This window comes from Cornus florida, unplaced genomic scaffold (assembly GCF_030987335.1).
Source record: "Cornus florida cultivar Cherokee Brave unplaced genomic scaffold, ASM3098733v1 CherokeeBrave_3.0.0_Hap2_Chr03, whole genome shotgun sequence".
Lineage (NCBI taxonomy): Eukaryota > Viridiplantae > Streptophyta > Magnoliopsida > Cornales > Cornaceae > Cornus > Cornus florida.
In genome coordinates, this window is record NW_026775573.1 from 28,010,372 (window position 1) to 28,032,784 (window position 22,413).

A 22,413-nucleotide genomic window follows, 5' to 3' on the forward strand; every position below is an offset into this window, starting at 1 on the left:
CATGATAAACAGTTTTAACAAATAGATCAATTTGGTTTCAATTCCAGTTTGCATTTTGTTGTACACAAAAATTGAGTTTAAGTAACCAATCACAAAAGATTTTTACATCAAAAAAATTTACAAGTTGAATCGAACTAACCAATCTGTAATTTCAAAACAAACAAGATCATTAGACACAACATATAAAAAAATGAATCGAAGTAACCAATCTATATATTCAGAAAAATGGAAGACAGAAAAAAAAAAAAAAAAAAAAAAAAAAAAACCCAAATTTATACGCAACAAGATCATTAGACACAACATATAAAAAATGAATCAAAGTAACCAATCTGTATATTCAGAAAAATGGAAGACAGAAAAAAAAAAAAACCTTTATACACAATATAAAACAAAAATTGAACCTACACAAATCTGTAAATTCAAAAGTAGTGTTGAAATTCTTACTTTTAGAACGAATTAAAAGTCAGTGACAATGTCATGCCACTGCAACACTAAACGAACAACCCAACAACACAAACACAAAAAATTTAATTGAAGTGACAATAATGTTAAAACAGTTGAAATTTCATTTTAGAAGTAGGGTATCTAAATCGAAGACACAAAATAGACCCAAAGTTATACACAACATAAAACAAAATTGAATCAAAGTACCAGAATTTTTTTTTCAGAAGAAGGGTTTCCAAATCCAAGACAGAAATAAACCCAAAATTATACACAACATAATAAAATATGAAACAAAGTAAAGAAAACTTGAAATACCGAAGTACGATTTTCAGATCCAAGCACAAATTCAACCCAAAATAAGACAGAAGATAATAAAATCTAAATCGAAATGACAAATCTTGAATTTCCGAAGTACGGTTTTCAGATCCAAGCACAAATTCAACCAAAAATAAGACACAAGAAAGTAAAATCTGAATCGAAGTGACAAAACTTGAATTTTCGAAGTACAATTTCCAGATCCAAGCACAAAGTCGACCCAAAATGTTACACAACATGACAACAAACTCATCTAAGTAACAAAACTGAAACCCTTACCACTAGGGTTTCAGATCCAAGCAAAAAAAACGAAAACGAAATAGGAAAAAATTACCATCAAGATGAACAAGAACATAATGGAGTTATGTTTACCGATCAGAACCTGCAAGAACGTTGTTTGTAGCGACGGGATGGTTGAAGCTCGGTGCACAGTGGAATCGCCTTCGAATCGCTCTAGGGTAAAGCTCTCGTTTGCTTTCAGATTTGTGGCGAATGTTGGAAATATTTGCTTCAAGTATTTCGGCCCAATGATTCCATTAATGGGCTACAGTGCAGGAAGCATTTTACCGCTACAGTTGTGGAAGCAACAAGAAGCATCATTTTGATGCTTCTAAAAATAGGCCCAATTTCGGAAGTGTTTCAGCACTGTTTGGAAGTGTAGCAGATTTCACCAAACATGCTTTGGGCCGGAATTTCGCTACAGTAACTGGCCCAAAGCAAAAAACATGTGGCAAAAGCAGCCACCAAATAGGCCCTGTACATACAAATTTTGTAAGTCTGCAAATAAAGACAAAATATGGGTAAAATAATAATTTATTAATTTAGAAATGTTTGGAGTACAATCCTTTGTAATATCTTTTACAAAAAGAATGGTCCTCTGATTTGATCTCCTTTTTGTTTGGTTGGATCCAAGGCTGCACGAGCTTGATCTTGAATCACCGTGAAATTTGATGAAGAACGGCACGTCGTTGGATGTGCTTGTTGTTGATTACCGTGAGATTTGATGAAGAACGGCACGTCGTTGGATGTGCTTGATGTTATTCGCTTTTGGGTTTGGATTCTGGATTTGTGTCTCTGACTTCTGAGTCTCTGGATTTCTGGATTTCTGAATTCTGAATTTGTGTCCTTTGTTTCTAGACTTCTGAATTCTGAATTTGTATCTGAATTTCTGAACTTCTGAATTTTGAATTTGTGTCTTTTGTTGAATTTGAGGAAGAACGGCACGTCTTTGGATGTACTTGTTGTTCTTCGTCTTTAGAGAGGATTTGTTGAATTTGGTGAAGAATGGCACGACTTTAGATGTGCTTGGTGTTCTTCGCCTTCAGGTTTGCCCTCTGGATTTCTGATTCTCTCAATTTCTGGACCTTCTGGATTTCTGAGTCTCTGGATTTTTGAGCCTCTGGATTTCTAAGTCTCTGGATTTCTGGACTCTGGATTTTTGTCCCCCTTCCTCCTTTCTCCAGACCTTTATTTATAAACTTCTTGAATTAATAAGATGATGACACGTGTCATCTCCTGATAAGGAAAAAATCATAACTGGGTCGGGCCGGTTATATTATGATAATTATCCTTAAAAATAATTATTCAAAATATATTTTATTAGGAATAATTATCTTTCCATTTAATCATCTGAGCTAGGTTAATTAAATAATTTAAGTGGATCAAGCTTGGGCCAGTTAAATAACTTAATTAAACATTAGGCCCATATTCAATGGGTCCATTTGTCAAAACCAAAGCCCAATAAAATTTTAGTATCTACAAATTGCCCCCACTTCGAGTTCCAAGATTGACAGGACTTATCTCCTTTTTCAAGTGGGATTTGAAGTATCCAACTTTCCTTTTTTTTTTTTTTTTTTTTTTCACTTTCCTATCTAACTTTGGATTGTAAGATTTCCTCTTTTGTTTTTCTATCCAACTTTGGATTGGAATTTTACTTTCCTATTTGAACTGAATTATACAAATCTTAATACAAATAGGAGGTATTTTGTTGCAAATATATACCCCTAATATTATAGGATTTGACATCAATTCTAATATTCTCTGAAGACTTGTCAGATTACAACCTCTGAAGACCTTGTTGGATTGTAACTTTGGCTTAAACAAATAATCAGTGCGATTTCTCTCCTTTTTTTTTCTTTTTTTTTTTTCCTTCCTCCTTTTTTCTTTTTTTTCCTTTAACTTATTTTTCGTTCCTTTTTTTTTCTTTTTTTTTCTCATTTTTTTTTCATGACTTTTTTTTCTCTTCTTTCTTTTTTTCTTCCACTTTTTTTTTCACTTTTTTTTTCCACGATTTTTTTTTCCACCAATTTTTTTTCTTTCGTTTTTTTTTCCCCCATTCTTTTCACGAATTTTTTTCTTTTCTTTTTTTTTTTTTTCCCTTTTGCTCTTTTTTTTTCACGAACTTTTTTCCTTTCCTTTTTTTTTTCCCTTCTTTTCACAAATTTTTTTTTTCTTTCCTTTTTTTCCAATAATTTTTTTTTCAGGCATTTTTTTCCTTCCTTTTTTTTTTTTTGTTTTTTCTCACACATTTTTCTTTCCTTTTTTTCTCCTTTCTGTCTCTCTTTTTCACGCAACTTTTTTTTTTTTCTTCACCCTTTTTTTTTTTTTTTTTTTTTTCCTTTCTTTCTATTTTTTTTTTCTTACTCACTTTTCTTTCCTTTTTTTTTATGCATTTTTTTTTCTTTCCCCTCTCTTTTTCACGCAACTTTTTTTTTCTTCCTTTTTTTTTTTTTTTTTTTCCCTCTCTCTTTTTCACTCAACTTTTTTTTTCTCTTTTTTTTTTTCCACGCACATTTTTTTCTTTCTTCTTTTTCCCCTTCAGTAATAACCATATATATATATATAGTGGTGCTAGTCAACCATGGTGTTTTTCAAGAGTTCAAACCCGATACTATCACCGTTTTGGAATGAAAACAGACTCTGAGAGGTCATGCCACCAACACAGACAGTGTCGTCAGTAGCCACGAATCGACTCGGAGAGCAATGAGATATGTAGACGTAGGGAGGCTTTACCAACAGCTCAGACAACGTTATCAACACCCGTTGCCAGAGCATTTTCATCAACCACGGATCATCCAGCAGCCATTGATAGAGCAAAAATAGACTCCGAGGGGTCATGCCACCAGCGCAGGCAGTGTCGTCAACAACCACGAATCAGCCCAGAGAGCAACGACAGATGTAGATGGAGAGAGGTTTTACCACTAGCTCAGATAACGTTATCAACACCTGCCGCCAGAGCGTCTTCATCAGCCATGAATCATCCAACAACCATTGATAGAGCGAGACCAGACTCCGAGAGGTCATGCCACCAGCACAGGCAGTGTCGTCAGCAGCCACGAATCAGCCCAGAGAGTAACGACAAATGTAGATGGGAGAGGTTTTACCACTAGCTTAGACAACGTTGTCAACACCCGCCGCCAGAGCGTCTTCATCAGCCATGGATCATCCAACAACCATTGATAGAGCGAGACCAGACTCCGAGAGGTCATGCAACCAGCATAGGCAGTGTCGTCAGTAGCCACGAATCAGCTCAGAGAGCAATGACAGATGTAGATGGGAAAGATTTTACCACTAGCTCAGACAACGTTGTCAACACCCGCTGCCAGATGCAGTCTTCATTAGCCACAGATCAGACATCAACCATTCTGAGAGTAAGAACAAACTCTAAGAGGTCATATGACTAGCATTGTTAGTCATCGCCAGAGCTTCTTCATCAGCTATGGATCATCCAGAAGCCATTGATAGAGCAAGAATAGACTCCGAAAGGTCATACGGTGAGCACAGACAGTGTCATCAGCAGCCATGATCTTGATTGCAACTTGATCCACCTTCTGATAGAAAAATCTAAATAGAACCATTCTTAGATGAGAAAGTGATGATAAAGCGGATAAACTGCAATTTGTCAACACAACTATCAAAAAGAAGCACACGGTGGTAATCGATCCATGGTACTCGGGCTACAAGCACCACGACGAGAAGTTGTTGCAGATGCTGTAAGGATGTGACAGACGAAGATTGCATGCCTATGCCTCCGTGTGGTGATTTGTTTTTACTTCAACAATATCTTGGCGACACCGTGAATTTTTCTTGACGCAATACCTCAATAGAAAACTAAATTTCTCTTTCAGCAACACCTCGGCGGCAAACAAAATTTTTTTTTTCAGCGACACCTCGACGATGAGTCAAAACTTTGTTACAGTAACACTTTGGCGATGACCCGGATTCTTCAGCAACGCCTTAGCGGTAAGTCAATTTTATTTATTTCTTCCAGTCACACCTCGATGTCTATCAATATTTTTTTTCTTCAACGATAGCTCAATGACAAACTTTTCCAACAATACCTCGGCGGCGAGCAGAATTTTTCTTGGCACCTATAGTCTGGCGACGAACCAATTTATTTTTTCACAACTACACTTTGCCAGATCAAAATTTCCTTTATAGCTACAATTATGGCGACGGACCAAAATTCTTCTTTGCAGCTACATTTTGGCGGTGGGCCAAATTTCTTCCTTGCAGCTACAATTTGGCGACAAACCAAAATTTTCTTTGCAACTACACTTTGGTGACATGCCAAGTTGACAGGTGCAACGAGCATTTTTGATATCGCATGATGAGTGACAACATCTTGAGAGCGAGCCAAGTTGAAAATTTGTGACGAGCGACAACAATATCTTGACAGTAAGCCAAGTTGATTAATTGTGACTAGTCCTTTTGATATCTTGTGACGAGCACACTTTGCCATTTTGCATACTCTGAGGATTTTTTTTTTCTAGCGCTGTACTGAACTTAAAATAAAATTCTAAGTTGTCTACGTACCCTCAAAAGAGGGATCAAGTCATCACGTAGTTCAATAGAGACATGACTTTTTCCAAAAAAGTTTATACTCGTGTCAAAGAGGTTTTTTTTTTTTTTTTTTTTTTTTCCAAACAGTTTATACTTGTATCAAAGAGTTCTTGATTTTTTTTTCAGGTAAACAGTTTAAGCTCGTGTCAAGGAGTGCTTGATTTTTTTTTTCTTCAGGTAAACAATTTAAACTCATGTTAAGGAGTGTTATTTTTTTTATTTTATTTTTTTTTTTGGAGATAGTTTAAACTCGTATCAAGGAGTTCTTGATTTTTTTTTCAGGTAGATAGTTTAAACTCGTGTCAAGGAGTGTCATTTTTTTTGTTTGGGAGACAGTTTAAACTCGTATCAAGGAGTTCTTGATTCTTTTTTTTCCAGGTAGACAGTTTAAACTCGTATCAAGGAGTGTCATCGATAGTTTAGGCTCGTATCTGGGAGCACTTTAACTTTAATAATTTTCTTTAACTTTGCAAGAATCAGACAACAATCCAAGCTTATACTAGAGGGCACGGACTATTTCGTCGTCACTTTGAAGATTTTCATCTTGATTTCCTTGACTATCCTGTGATTTTGCACTTTCAGTTGAAGTCACTGTTGTAGCATGGTGCGTTTCTTAATTCAAGTCTCTTGAGTTGATGCTCATAATGAAAGATGATGATACTCCGTCGTCCGAGTTAAGAAGTATATTGTCTTCTTCTTCTGACTCACTTCCCTCATCTTCTTGAAGGTTGTCAGGTATATCTGGAACATCTTTCCTAACACCATGATTTTCCATGCTAAGCTCCATGTTGTGGGCTCGAGTAATAAGCTCTTCAAATGTGCGAGGTTTAATCCCTTATAGGATGTAAAGAATCTCCCAGCGCATGCCTTAAATACATGCTTCAACTTAAGAAATTTCAGACAAACGATTCTTGCAGTCAAGACTTAGAGCTCACAAACGGTTGATATAGTTAACCACGGGTTCACTCTTCATTTTTTTTGTATTTGTAAGCTCCAGCATACTAACAGTACGACGAGTGCTATAGAAACGGTTGAGAAATTCTTGTTCCATCTGCTCCCAACTGTCAATACCTCTAGCTTTAAGGTCTGTGTACCAATCAAATGCATTCCCTTTGAAGGAACGAACGAATTGCTTGACAAGGAGATCTCCATTTGTACCAGCATTGCCGCAAGTTTCTACAAAGTGTGTGATATGTTGCTTGGGATTGCCTTTTTCGTCAAATTGTTGAAGCTTTGGAGGTTGATACCCAACCGGCATTTTTAAGATGTCAATTCTTTCTGTGTAAGGCTTTGAGTACATGCGAGCACTTTGAAGAACGCCACTGTATTGTTCTCTTATGCAATTCACTATCATGTCTTGAAGTTGTTGGACAGAAAGTGAGGTGAAGGAGGCAACTTCAATTGTTGGATTGGCGGACACGTCATTTTTATCATCAATTGGAGTGTTCTCTGGCATAGAATTAGAATGAGGAATTCAGCCTTTGCTTGACTCAGCATTGTCGTCACGCAATTTTAACTTTTCTGTTAGCAAGGCAATTTTCAGATCTTGCTCCTTGAGAGAGTGTTGTAATCTTTCAATTGCATGGGCCATAGTTGTCAATTGCTCTTCGTACGAGGTAGTACTCGTCATCATGACTGGCATAGTGATAGAGTCAGAAAAAATCTTTAGCCTTGGGTGGACCAGCCTTGAACTTGAACTTGTGACTGGAGCAACCTTTGAGGTTGTAGGAACCTTCCTCCTTGCCCCCAATGAGGTGAAGGCGGTATGAGCTTGAGTTGTTACGTGGAAAGATTTGGCGGATTTGACGAAATTTACTTTTACCTTGTCGTGTTACCTTTTGGTGGGAACGGATACTTTGTCTATATTCCGCATCATTGGGCTTGCAGAGATGTTGGTACCACTTAACGAAGTTGCAACCTTCTTGCCACCTTTTGTGATGGTAATGATGTTGTCCGTCACGACTGCGATGTCCTTGAGGGTATTCCTGTTCTTCATCTGAATCTTGTTGGAAGTCATAGAATCTGACGATGAATTCATTGAGGATTTGATGCAGGAAAAAGAGATGAGAGGCAAAGGATGTCCTACCGGGCATGCCAGAAATTTGTATACACAAATTTTGTAAGTCTGCAAATAAAGACAAAATATGGGCAAAATAAAAAATTATTAATTTATAAATATTTAGAGTACAATCCTTTGTAATATCTTTTACAGAAAGAATGGTCATCTGATTCGATCTCCTTTTTATTTGGTTGGATCCAAAGCTGCACGAGCTTGATCTTGAATCACCGTGAAATTTGATGAAGATTGGCACGTCGTTGGATGTGCTTGTTGTTGAGCACCGTGGGATTTGATGAAGAACGGCACGTCGTTGGATGTGTTTGATGTTCTTCGCTTTTGGGTTTGGATTTTGAATTTGTGTCTCTGATTTCTGAGTCTCTAGATTTCTGGACTTCAGAATTCTGAATTTGTGTTCTTTGTTTCTGGATTTCTGAATTCTGAATTTGTGTCTGAATTTCTGAACTTCTGAATTTTGAATTTGTGTCCTTTGTTGAATTTGAGGAAGAACGGCACGTCTTTGGATGTGCTTGTTATTCTTCGTCTTCAAAGAGGATTTGTTGAATTTGGTGAAGAATGGCACGACTTTGAATGTGCTTGGTGTTCTTCGCCTTCAGGTTTGCCCTCTGGATTTCTGATTCCCTCAATTTCTGGATTTTGAGCCTCTGGATTTCTGGACTCTGGATTTTTGTCCCCCTTCTTCCTTTCTCCAAGCCTCTATTTATAGACTCTTGAATTAATAGGATGATGACACGTGTCCTCTCTTGATAAGGAAAAAATCATAACTGGGACAGGCCGGTTATATTATGATAATTATCCTTAAAAATAATTATTCCAAATATATTTTATTATGAATAATTATCTTTCCATTTAATCATCTAGGCTGAGTTAATTAAATAATTTAAGTGGACCAAGTTTGGGCCAGTTAAATAACTTAATTAAACATTAGGCCCATATTTAATGGGTCCATTTGTCAAAACCAAAGTCCACTAAAATTTTAATGTCTACAGGCCCTAAGCATATTTGGTAACGCTCGCTGTCATTTGAATAGTACTAAAGCGCTTCCAAAATTGAGGTCAAAATCAGAAGCATCAAAATAATGCTTTGATTTGATTCCGCACTATAGCAAAGCACTATTGAAATTATTATTATTATTCTTTCTAAATTAATATTTTTAACTAGTCATTTAAATTTTCGAACTTGCAACACTTTTTACCAAAAATGTTCTCATCTTTTTGCTTTCAAAAATCTTGTAACAAATTTACTTTACCAAACAAGTTTCAAAATTGTATTGAACAGAATCTAAAGCGGAAATATTATTTCCACTTCGAATTAAAGTAAAAGCACAAAATAACTATGATTATTAAACGATCAACTGATAATTAAATTTTGTTACACCAGCAACAAAATCATTTTCGAACATTTCAAATGTTGTTAAATGGTGAGTCATATTTTTGGAAGACGACAATTAAAATAAAACGGAAGTAGTAACATGCTTCTAGTTCTGAATGGATTGAGGCCCAATTCATCATGGTGTCTCCTCTTTGTCTAAGAATAATAGAAGGATTCTTGGGACTCGTTATAGGATTATTTTTCTTCTTTTTCCTGAATCATTATTGGAATATTACTACGTAAGACGGAAGAATCATCATTTCAATTTCTTATTGTTCTTATTAAAATAATCATTACGCATGTGACGTGTCTTTTTCCAAAAATCCCAAATTCAATCTCAGTTGGTTTTTTCGATTTATCATTATTATAATTCTTTGAAGATTGTCTTTTTCATCTAAACATAAAAGACTTTTTGTTTTTTTCTTTTACGGACATTCCTAAATGTGTTATTCTAACAAAATAATTTTGTAAGAGTTGATCAATCATGTGCTGATTTGGCCAGACAAAATAAATAAATAAAATAAAAATTGAGATTCTTTTTTTGATCTATTTTTTAATTTAATTTTTTTTTTAAAAAAAAAAAACTTTGGGTAGAAAATTTTCACTTGAGATTGACTAAAATAACTACAAATAAAAATAACATAGAATAAACTATAAAGCAAATTTCCTCCCAAATTAAAATTTCAAAATGTTTTTGTTTTAGAAGACATCACAATTACTAATGATCAATAAATATAAGAACTATATCACCTTCATATCTGTGTTTTTTTCTATAATTAATAAAACTGAACAATATATCCTTCAAAAAGTTATATATAAATTTTCTAATTATCCTCCGTGAGGTTAGAAGCCTATTGTCATGGGTTTGGCCCTTCCCAGCTCCATTAAGGAGCAAATGAGATCTCAGCTCCTGGTCTTACAATGAATGCTTATGTTCTATACAAGTGGCAACAATCTAAAGATGGAGTGATCGGTAGAATTAGCCACCCGAAAAACTATCTCTATCATTCTAGAAATAAACAGGTGTAAAGAATTCTAGGTTACTCTGTATAGCTCTAAACTAGAAATGACAAAGACAAAATATCTTGCCCTATTCTATTTATACTGATGAAGTGTAAAGGGAAAAAATTTCCTTCAACTATTGTTCCTCTTAATTGCCCCTTAACTATTTATTTGTTATCATGAGGGACAAAATTATGGTAAAAGTCTATTTTACCTTATCTCATTAAATTTTTTGTTTATTATTAAATTATTTTTATTATTTTTTCTCTTATATAAATATTAATTAAACTATTTAACTTAATTTTATTCAAAACATTAATTTATCATAAAATAAATAAAAAAAGACAACTAGGTACCATTTTCTAAAATGATTAAATTATTATTAAAATTCATTATTTATTATAAAACTTATTATAACCAATTTAACTTTTTTTACCGTAGAAAAATATATACTTTTCATATAATATATTAATGAAAAATTAATAAATTAATTGAATTAAAAATATTTTCTTTTTCATATATTATATTTATGAAAAAATAATTAAAAAAATTTAAATTTTCTGCTAAAGTTTTTATTTAGAAAATTAAAGGTAAATTTATGCAAATTTAATGGAGAATATGTCATCAAATTGGTATGAATTTTTTTTTTATATAATTTATTTCAAAAAAACATAGATCAATTGTAATTCAATAAGAAATGGCATTATGGTTATTTAATGAAATATAGCATAGGCATTGGGATATTTTGTAACAAAATATGATAATTTATGAGGTATTATACACAAAATATAGTTTAAGGGGGTTATTTGCAAATTCAAACATAGTTCAGGGAGGTTTTTTTTGCACTTTAACCATTAATAAATTATAATTTTGTCCTTAATTTCGTTTTAAATTCAATAATATTATATTATTCTATTAAGCAAATCATAGTTTATTCTATTTCAATCACCAAATATTGATTTGTATTATCCTATTTTAGAACTTCTATGTATCATTTTGATATTCATACAATAATCCTAACTTGAAGCCATACATTTCATCCAGCAAGAAAAAAAAACCTATTTCGAAATATAGGCTTTTGGGGTTCCTCTTCTATCCAGGTCATATCTTCGCGGTCTTAATTTTGATTTTATTTTTTTCATGCTTTAAAAGTATGTTTAATAAAATAATTTTATTTTTAAAAATTTTAAAAGTAATTATTGTTTCTATGAAGATAAGAGAAAGTAAGAAATTGTCATTTTTCCTACTTTTGAATAAAGACGTTTTGTCGGCTCCTTTATATCATCATATAGCTCTCTAAGCTCCTTCATTGCCATTTTTACAGCAGAGGTCTCCTTCCTTTGTCATGTTTGCCATTGATGCATCTTTGATCGGTTGTGAGATATAGAACACGAAACATGTCAGCTCGATTCACTTACATCCACATATATTAACTTTTATACTAATCAGAGTTTTCCTCAATTTGGAGAGGACTGTGACTTTCCAACAAGTATTCACCAAAAATTAGTTGACCTTTTTAACACAATGCAACCAAACTTGGTAGCACTTCTTCTTTTCATTATTCATTGAATTAATATTGAGAAATGTTATTGCTTAAAATATCATAATTAATCTCTCGGTGAAAATGAAAAATTTATCAGCTGTTCAAAGAAAGCAAAATGAAAAATCTATTAAAAGTGGATTAAGAGAAACATTTTTCATGCCAATTATTGCGAAAAATTGCATGTTTTCTTAATCTTGCTTAATAGGAGTAGTTGATTTGAAAAAAGTAAAGAGAGTTAAAATCAAGGAATTAGAGCAAAATAAGAGATTGATTATCAATATTGGATTAGAAAGTCTAAGACAATATTAGATTCCTAATTTTAAAGACATAAAATATTGTAATCATTGGTGAACTAGATTCTTATTTGTATGAATTTCCAAGTTATTTATATTCCACACATTTATATGTTCCTCAAATTTCGGCATGGCATACAAGAGCATTTCCAACCATTATATATATATATATATATATATATATATATAGTGTAAATCTGTGTCATAATAGATTTATATAAAAAATTTGAATTATTTATTTTTAACTCTACCCAAAGGCTGATCTAGGAATAGCGAAGGTGGGCTTTAGCCCACCCTAAAAAAATAAAAAATTTAGCATACAACTTTAAGCCCAGCCCCAAAATAATTAAAAAAAAAAAAAAAAAAAAAATTAATAATGGTAGCCCACCCAAAATTAGCCCAATCCAAAATTAGCCCATTCCATTTAAAAATGCTAGATCCGCCCTTGGCTCCACCGGCTGTTTTAAATCAATGAAATGTGTTGATGTATATGTATAAAAAAGTTATATAAAATACATAATTTTACACTATATAGAGTTGGATGAGAATCGAACTCACGCCAAAGTGGAGAGATATGATTGTCTAGCACATTAAGCCCAAAAGATGGCCACCCTTTATTTATGGACCATGGGCCACCATTTTGCTGTCACCTATACTTTCCCAAGTTTGGATGGGTTGTGATGGGCTATAAACCTGTAATTTAAATGCTCAAAACATACCATGAGTGTGTGTGTGGATATATATCTATAAAAGCTTGTCAAGTCCACTCATTTATGTCATTTTACTTATGCGCTCTTTTCTTGATTAGCTAAATTGAGGACAAAAACTCCTCGTCTCATCAACTCTGCTGGCGCTTACTCAACATATATATATATATATATATTTTACAAAAAAAAATATAAATATTTTAACAAACGGCTGAAAATGCTCTAACTTTCTCAAATCAGTTCTTACCGCTAAAAAAGCTGTGTGATTCTTGTCTAATGAAAAAAAAAAAAAATTAAAAAAAATACTAAATTTATCTTTAAAGACAGGTTTTAACAAATCAAGAGCACATAATTATTATGTATCCATGTACGTTTTATATCCTCTGCGATTAGGGCTTTTTTCAATCCATCTGAGGCAACTGCGAGACTCGAGCAAGCAAAAGATGGGTCACTCAAATGTGTGGAACTCGCACCTGGTAATTGTTATATCTGAACCCTTGTCTCACTCTGATAATTATATTCTGATTGTTCTTGTTTTGATTTTCAAAACAGCAGTTTCTGGTTCTGGGCTACCGTATCTCCATTTGTGGCTTTTGCTTACTTGTGACTTTGCAGATTTAGGGTTTGAGTTTCAAATTGAGTTTCTTTCCCTCATAAGGCTATTATAGTGTTATGTTTGTCAAATAAGCCGTTAATGACATAAAACATGTAAGAAACAGTTTGATTGTACTAAATGGAGGAGTTTTTTTTTTTTTTGTGTGTGTGTGTGTGTGTGTGTGTGTGGATATTGAGTGTTTTAGGGTGAAGTATTTGGTATGTGTACCCATAACTATGATTTACCAATCTGTATAATTATCTGTTTGATGTATACAACTATCTATATTATTTGATTATAGTTCAACATGGATGACAGTCAGTGAGGGATCCAGAAATTTGTTTAAACAATAATAAGGTAAAAAAAAAAAAAAAATCAATTAAAGTAGTATTTAACTTAATTATAGATTGATAATGTTTTAATAAAACATTTTAACAATTGTCTTTAACTAGTTTCAAGTTTTAAAAATGTTGCAACACCGCTCTCTTCTATCTCTTGACCATAAATTAATTAGGACTTTTCTTATTGTTTTAGTAGTTACACTTCTTCCATGAAGAGATGGATTGTCAATGGAAAGAATAGGAATAAAATTATTTAAAGAGAGAGCAGTGGACGATGAAGGGAGGGGTAGTCCAGATGGAGACTAAAGCTGATGGAGTTCGTCGCTAGTGTTTATGTGCAATATGGATGCAAATGAGAAGAAAGAAATAATGGGGCAAAAAATATAAGTTACCAGGGCGTTTATAAAATTATCCAAGATTTTATAGGTAAAGATAGAGTTTTCTAAAAATCCAGTGGGTGCAAGTGCCCCCACTAAGCCACTCTTAGGTCCGTCCCTCATGTTAGTTAGCAATTTAACATACTTTCAATAGATTATGAATATATCCAACTTGTTTAATTCTCAACAATTTTTCTTGGATACATATAAAATAATCTAGCTAGAAAGTTGAAAAAGGTTTTGTAAATCGGGTATTTTATTTTGTCCAAGAGAGTTGATCCACAAGTATTGAATTAGAATGTTAATGTTGTGGTGGGTGAGATAGTTTTGCTTGCTTCTTATCTTAAGAAAGGTCACCTGGAAGCATACTGCAGTATTTGTTAAGTGTCTTTCATTTTGAATTGCCATAATCTGCTTTTGATGTTTAGCATTTATTTTGCCTTGTTCTTGTCTTTACACAGTGGTCTCAAGTTTGAAAAAAGGAGGGTTGTATTAGGTAGTTGACACTAGCGTAAAATTGTTTAGTTCATTGTATAATTAGGAGGGAAAAGACAGGGTGGGATACAATATGCGAGGCAAGGAGATAGATTTTGTGAAAGTGTTGTGGAGCCATCACAAAGATGATGAAGCTTCTTGGGAGATCTAATCCAAAATGAGAGTGATATATCTGCATTTGTTTGAATTAGGTACACAAATAAATATGGGGTATCCCGGGAGTATCGACAATGTGGTACCCCGGGTCAATGGTTATCAAGGGAGATAGCGAGTATTCATTGGCCAAGGGTACTACATAGTTGGTACCCCGGGTATCCAATATTTTTCCTAGGTATGCAAATTTTGAGGACGGAATTTATTTTTTAAAAAATGTAGGATGTTAACAACAACAACAACAATAATAATAATTAGGGTATATATTAAATATAATAATATAAAGTGACCGACTCTATCCATATTAGATAAAGGCAAGATGATGATGAATAATAAAGGTAGATGTTGGGATAGCCTACTATTCCGAACAAGAAATATAAAAAAAGTTTAAAAATAATATAGCCTTGTAATTAAATGAAGGAAAAAACCTTTACTACATAAGTTGGAGAAAATATAAATAAGGTATACTCATATTCTCTGTAATTTTGGGGAAAGAAGAAGATCCAAAGAGGGAGGCTCGTCAATCTATCAATACACCAAAGAATCAATTTTTCAAGACCTGCCCCGCATTGTCCAAAGGGATGGCAACGGGACGGTTTTGGGCGGGTGTACCCTCCCCCGTCCCCACCCTGTTTAAAGTTTCTGTCCTCGTCCAAAATCGCCTAAACGGGGTACTCTCCTTCCTCATCCCCGCCCCGTTTACATTTTTCACCCCGCGGGCACCGTCCCACCCCATTTACTCCTAAAATTTCTCTCTATTTTTTTTCCTTAAATACAATTATATAAGTATTAAAAAAATTCATAAAAAGGGTTATCAATAGTTTTATATAAAATTCAAAATTACGAACATTCCATAATGGCAAAAGTGCCAAATTGATTGCATTACTAAATAATGATTGTTGTTAATTCGTTAGAACACTACTTTCTTGATTCCCTAGTGTGTTGATTAATTTTTATAGATTGACGGGCCTACTTGTTTCTTCTTCTTTCTCCAAAATTGGAGAGTACGAAAATAACCCTAGATGTATTTTCTCCAGTTTAGATAGTAAAGCTTTTATTTATTTGGTTATAAGAGATATATTATTTTTAATTCCTTTTATTCTTATTTAGAATAGTAGGTTATCTAATATCTGCCCTTATTGTTATTATTATTATTATTCACTTATTATATTACTACTTAAAAAATTCTTCTTTACCTTTTTAGATTCAGGGTATCCTAGGTGACATGAGACATCACAAGCACTCCCACTTGGGTCCTAGCGTCCTTGTTGGCCTGACCCTCGTTGGCTTGTGAGGGCTCTCCCCGTATTTCAGTTGGGATTGGCTTTGATACCATACTAATATAAAAACTATTTAAATTGTGTATATGTGTGTGGGGTCCATATATTTAATAATATACATATAATAGCAAGCAATTAAAATTATATTTGTCACATGTACATCTACTAACCCCTTACTCATATTTATACGCAATTTCAACCATCATTTGTTTGACACCTATACCATTTTCACTGCCACACGTCATATATATTTGCATTCATAAATACAACACATACCTTACTAAGATGAGATCATTATGCATTATATATATGGAGCCCACATATATATAACAAAATTTAAGCCATTCTTATATTAGTATATCTATAACAATAATATATTAGTGGTGGTAGTATCGTAAATATAAGAAATACTATGTATATAGTTCTTATTGTATCCGAGACGGGGCTAAATAACATAAAAGGAAAACTAGAGTCGAGTTTTAAAGCTTTGGGTAAATTGCACTCACACCCCCTGAGGTTTTGGTTAACGCCACTCAGCGGATGATCAACGCACTTGTTTACATTGACACTCCCTGAGGTTTCAAAAGTTTACACACACACCCCCTTTAGACCTCTGACACTCAAGGAAATGACCATTTAACACTTTAAAAAGTGTTAATTACTAATATAACCCTATAAACTAAATTTTGAAGGACGAAAATAACCTTCATTTTTCATTCTCTCTCTATCCTCACCAGTCACCACCAACATGTTACACAATATACATTTATGGCCGCTCTATCCTCCCATTACCCTATCCGAAGCCTCTATCCTCCCATACCCCCTCTGTCACTATACACCACATGTAACACCACCCACCATTGCTGCCCCCTTCATGAGAAACCCACCATTACCATCTCAACATTCATAAACAAACACACCGAATCTTCAATCAAAAGCGACCACCACCGCTGCCGCCATCAATCAGAAGCGACCACCACCACTGCTGTCGAATAGAAGCGACCCAAAGGCTTAAAGAAGAAGAGAATCGTGAATCAGAGGCAAAAGCCCTCTGCGAAAAGCGACGAGACCGTACAAATTGTGCTCAACGACGGCATGATCGGCAATTGTAGTGGCGAACAAAGTTCTGCTCGGCGATGGCAACAGTTTCGACATCGGAAATCGCATCGTCGTTCTTCTCTTCGCTGGTGCGGTTAATCATCTTCGCCGGTAATTTCGCCGTGTGTAGGATTAAGATCGGGCTCGGTGGTCCAACAACTTGCTCTGGCCATCATCAGCGACATTGTGGTCTTGGGGTTTGAAGCAACTTGGCCAGGGATGTCGACGGCAAAGGCAGAGGAGGTCACTGGGTTGGATCTGTTGTGCGGTGTTATCGTTCGAGAATGATTTGAAGTGGTGAAGTTTCCAGTGTTGGTGATGGCGCTGCTGCTATAGAGCGAAAATGGGTGTGTGGGTGTGGCGGTGGTTGTGGTGGTGTGTATGTGGGTGTGACCCATTGTCTTCTTTGGAAAGAACTCCTCAGAATCTATTGCTGCCAATGACCTTTGACCCAGAGGCGTGTTTGATGTTGCGGTGGTTGTGGTGGTGGGGTGTGGGTGTGGCGGTGGTGGTTGAGAATGGATTACAAAATAATGATTAGGGTTATTTTTGTCAATTAACAGGTTCAGAGGTAAATATGACATTTTGAAACCTCATGGGGGGTGTCAATGTAAACAAGTGCGTTGATCGTATGCTGAGTAGCGTTGATCGAAAGCTCAGGGGTTGGGAGTGCAATTTACCCTAAAGCTTTTTACCATACCCGTCCCTCTAACACTTGGGGGTAGCAATTTGCCCCGCCCCCAATGGGACGAGGATGGTATGCTTCTAAACGGCATATGGTATTACATATTGGAAACCCGACTTAGGTTCGGAGATGGGTTTTATGCTATCCTCATCCCGAATACAATAGAAAGTTAGAAACTATATATATAGCATTTCTTATATTAAAATACTGCCACTATTATATTTATGTCACATATCAAACTGCAGGCCTGCCCCTTGTTTTAGTAGGTGATTCACTACCGAAGCGAAGAAAAGGTTGGATCAAGAAAAGGGGGTACTACGAGCCCTCTACCCCACACATCTAACCAGTTCGTGTGGTTCACCGGGACTTCCTGAATAGGCCTTATTTGGTAGGTAACATCGACGAAAGCTATGAACTTAGAAATGGAACCCCTCCCCTCCGCAACACATAAAAAAAAACAAAAATCACCGTTCCTCATTCCTGTGCCCTTTCTTCTCCAAACCTCTTGAATGATTCCACCTATAGTTGTTGAGTCCCATAAACCTCTCTCTCACAGTCACATCTCGTTCATCAACGATGAAGAAGAAGAAAAAGACGACAAGGAGGCACATCCACCTTCGGAGGAGTCGATAGCATGATCTATATCATTCATCTTTTTTATTTACGATCTTACTTGATGTTGTGTTTAGTGGTTTGTTTGGAGTTTGATGTGAAAATGGGTTTGACAAGGAGATGGTGGAAATTGGGGCGGGGATGGGATGGGGTTTTTCTTCACAGGGCAGACAAACCCATCCCGTCAGTATCCCTACTAACTTACTAACCCTATAAAAGTGTGTCCCATACCCGCTATATTAGCCTTATTAGGGGGTGGGTGAAATTGCCACTCCTATTCTCTTTGCTTAGTTCCTTTTTCTTTTTGCTAGTATGTTTTTTTTTTTTGTTAGTATGATAGATGGGTATATGCTGCTTGCTTTTTTAAACATGTTTGCTCCCCCTCGCTAACCAGTTTTTTAACCTTCTGTAAAAAGAGCGAAAATACTTGAAATAATGTCAAAGAAATGTTTTTTTCTGGGTACTGATATATGCAGTAAACCTTGCTTATTGGTATTGTGGAGAAATTAAAAAAAAAAATTGGCATTTTATGTATAAAATAACATATTATATTATTTTTTTATTGCCAGTGGTCCATCTCCGTATCTTCTTTTTTTTCTTTTTCTTTTTTTTTTCTTTTTTTTTTTTTTTTTTTAAGTTTTTGCCATATCACCATATTGTTATATGGCGTACGTGTACTCCTTGTATGTGCTTCCTTGATAACCCCCATAGGAGTAGCAAAAATTATTGGCTGTAGGCATTTTTTAAAAAATAATTAATATATCATTCTATGTTTTTGGTCTTATTACTCTGCACTTAATTGTACTGAGTTGTTTCCTTTTTGGAATTTTAGATATGTTTCAGTGCTGTTTATCAGTTGTGAATGTATGGCATCTTGGAGATCTTTGTTGGAATATTTTTGCACAGAAGTAGGAGAAACGTGGTCGGGTTAATCATAATGCTAATTCTCTCCAATGATCATGTGAATACTTGGTTTTTTACCCTATGATTGCTTGCTGGGGAAACGGAGTTTTGTATATGCTGACCAAAAAACATGGTCCAATCTTAAGTGCATTAGCATGTGAATAATTTATCAATGCACATGTTGAATGTTCAATTGAACAGGGTATCTATCTTCGGGTTTGAAGAATGAGAACTGCGAGATTCATATTCAGTTTCATGTCCTTTTCCATAACTTTGGAACCAAACTCAGGATTTCAGGTTTCTTTGAAAGCCTGATCAATATTTGTGAATTCAAATAGGGAATCTCAAATTGTAAAGAATTATGTCAAGTGTGTGGTTTGATGATGAGATTCTGGGGAATAATGATTCCCTAGGACACCTAACTTCCTATATTACACACGAGTTTCTGATGAAAATTTTGTATTATAAAGGTGTACCTTGATTATTTTAAATTTTTATAGAGAAATGACTAAATTAAAAGTGGCATTACATTCCGTTAGTAACAATCTTGACTTCCAAGGATCTGCACTAAAAATTTGTACTTCGTAGAGTCTAGAACTCTCAAGGACTGAAATTATTACCAAAAATAAAACCCTTAAGAGTTTAGTTTTTATTTTTATTTTTATGATAAGTAAAACGCCCTTAGTAGTTTTTAAATATCAAATGTCAATTAAAGAGTCCTTAATGGTGTCATTTTGAATTTTTTGGAGGAACATGATAGGTTCATTCCGAAGATTCTAAGAAAATTTAAGTGTTCAAGTGGATGCAGTAGAATGATTTCATTTCAATATGATGCCGAATGAAAGTACATTGACTTACTACATTCTGCAATTTATGATTTTTATTGCTTTCTTTCTGGAGCTTTGTTCCTCTCTTCCTAATTTTGGCTGCTCAAGCCTTTTTTCTTGTTCATTTGAATTCCTTGAATCGAATGAAGTGTTATAATTGCAGATTCCTTCTAGGGAGGTTTAGGAAAATTTTTGAGAAAAACATATTGTGCCTTTTGTTATTGCTTTGATAATTTTTGTCAAATTTTAAATTGGTTTCATGAAAATAGATCAACAACTAATGCTGTTATTTTGCAAGTCGTGTGTGTGGGAATCCTCACGGGTTGATTGTGAAGTATGGTATTATGTGCTGTAGACAGTGCTTCCGCAGCAATACAAAGGAAATTGGCTTCATTAAGGTAAATCTTTGATATTATTACGGTGATAGCACATAAGCTTTGTTGGGAAATTTACATTTGGATTTCTGTTTTTGGCTTTATAAAAGTGGTCCCTCATTTTTGTGTTTTTGTTCATGCTTCTTAGTTTCACTCTGCTTGAAAGCTTTCATATGATGTTTTAATTGAACAGGGTATCTATCTTCGGGTTTGAAGAATGAGAACTGCGAGATTCATTTTCAGATTCATCTCATTTTCCTAAACTTTGTAACCAAACTTAGGATTTCCGTTTTCTTTTAAAGCCTGATCAATGTTTGTGAATTCAAGTAGGGAATCTCAAATTCTAAAGAATTGTCGCAAGTGTGTGGTTTGATGATGATATTCTAGGGAATAATGATTCCCTAGGACACAGCAGTTTCAGTTTTTGCCTTCCCATATTGGTATAAATTGTCCTCTCCAAAGACACGAATTGTTAATGACATATTCACACTTCTTTTTTTGTCCAATTAAAATATTTTGGAGATAATTTTTGAAAATTTATTTTGCTCTGACTGCAAAATAGTTCTTTGATGTTCCAGGACAAAATAACTTGTAAGAAATAAAATGCTTTAAGGACAAAATCTAATGAAGTTTTTGTATTATAAAGTTGTACATTGATATTTCAAATTTTTATAGAGAAATGAGTAAATTAAAAGTGGCATTACATCCTGCTAGTAACAATCTTAACTTCCAAGAATCCGAACTTCGTAGGGTCTATAACTCTCAAGGATTGGAATTGTTAGCAAAATATAAACCCTTAAAGAGTTCTTTTTTCTTCTCTTTTTTGCTAAGTAGAACGCCCTTAGTAATTTTTAAATATCAAATAAGAGTCCTTAATGGTGCCATTTTGATTTTTTTTTTTTTGGAGGAACATGATAAGTTCATTCTGAAGATTCTAAGAAAATTCAAGTGTTTTAGTGGATTCAATAAAATGATTTCATTTCAATATGATGCCGAATGAAAGTACATTGAATTACTTCATTAAGCAATTTATGATTTTTATTGCTTTCTTTCTGGAGCTTTGTTCCTCTTCTCCTAATTTTGGCTGCACAATCCTTTTTTCTTGAGAGAGACTTCATTTGATTTCCTTGAATCGCATGGACATATTCTTATAGGGAGGTTTAGGAAATTTTTTGAGAGAAACATATTTGTGTCCTTTTGTTATTGCTTTCATAATTTTGGTCAATTTAAAGTGGTTTCATGAAAATAGATCAACAACTAATGTTGTTATTTTGCCAGTCGTGTGTGTGCGGGAATCCTCACAGGTTGATCCGGAAGTAATGGTATTATGTGTTGTAGACAGTGTCACAGTGCTTCCGCAGCAATACAAAGGAAATTGGCTTCATTAAGGTAAATGTTTGAATATTCTTATGGTGAAAGCTCATAAGCTTTCTTGGGAAATTTACATTTACCTTTATAAAGATGGTCCCCCATTTTGTGATTTTGTTCTTGCTTCTTACTTTCACTCTACTTGATGTTTTAGTATCGGTTTGTGTTGTCATGTGCTTATTTTTACTGTCCTTGTTCGTACTATTCCGTTCCATTTTCCTGTTTTTTCTTTGAATTGGGTGTTTATCGTGCCACAACTTTTCTTTTCAGTATCACTAAAGGATTATGCGGGTTTTCCAAGAAGAGATTTTGAGGATTTGAATTTTGTCAAGTATAACGCGGGTTTGGTTTGTACCATTAAAGTGACGTTACGGACTCTTTTGTTATTTATCTTTGTACACAACTAATATGACTGGATGACAGATTCTTGTTCTACTTAGCACTGAACTTGAATTACAGATGCCACTGGAATTTTGTACACAAATAATATGACTGGATGAAAGATTCTTGTTGTACTTAGCACTGAACTTGACTTATAGTTGCCACTGGAATTTGGTGTCATCTTTTTGTTTTAAAGTCTTGCATTTACGTTCCTTCATCTCTTGCGGTAATCAACACAGTGCTTGCAGAAGTCCTTGTGGCCGGTGGCTGGCCAGGTTAGTGTTAAGACACCATTGTCGAGGTAGTTTATGTATCATATAGAAGTTTATT

General features: G+C 34.4%; 1 long non-coding RNA gene across 4 annotated transcripts; it reads left to right on the forward strand.

Annotated features, from left to right (window-relative positions):
• Positions 1–12,643: 12,643 nt before the first annotated feature.
• Positions 12,644–22,263, forward strand: LOC132300077 (uncharacterized). Of its 4 annotated transcripts, none has more exons than XR_009480272.1 (4): positions 12,644–13,070; positions 13,147–20,358; positions 21,613–21,723; positions 21,973–22,263. It is a non-coding gene; the product is annotated as an uncharacterized LOC132300077 (long non-coding RNA). The 4 variants fall into 4 exon arrangements; XR_009480275.1 differs by having other exon boundaries at positions 13,150–20,358; XR_009480274.1 differs by having other exon boundaries at positions 12,649–13,070; positions 20,259–20,358; positions 20,528–21,723.
• The last annotated feature ends 150 nt before the right edge of the window (positions 22,264–22,413 follow it).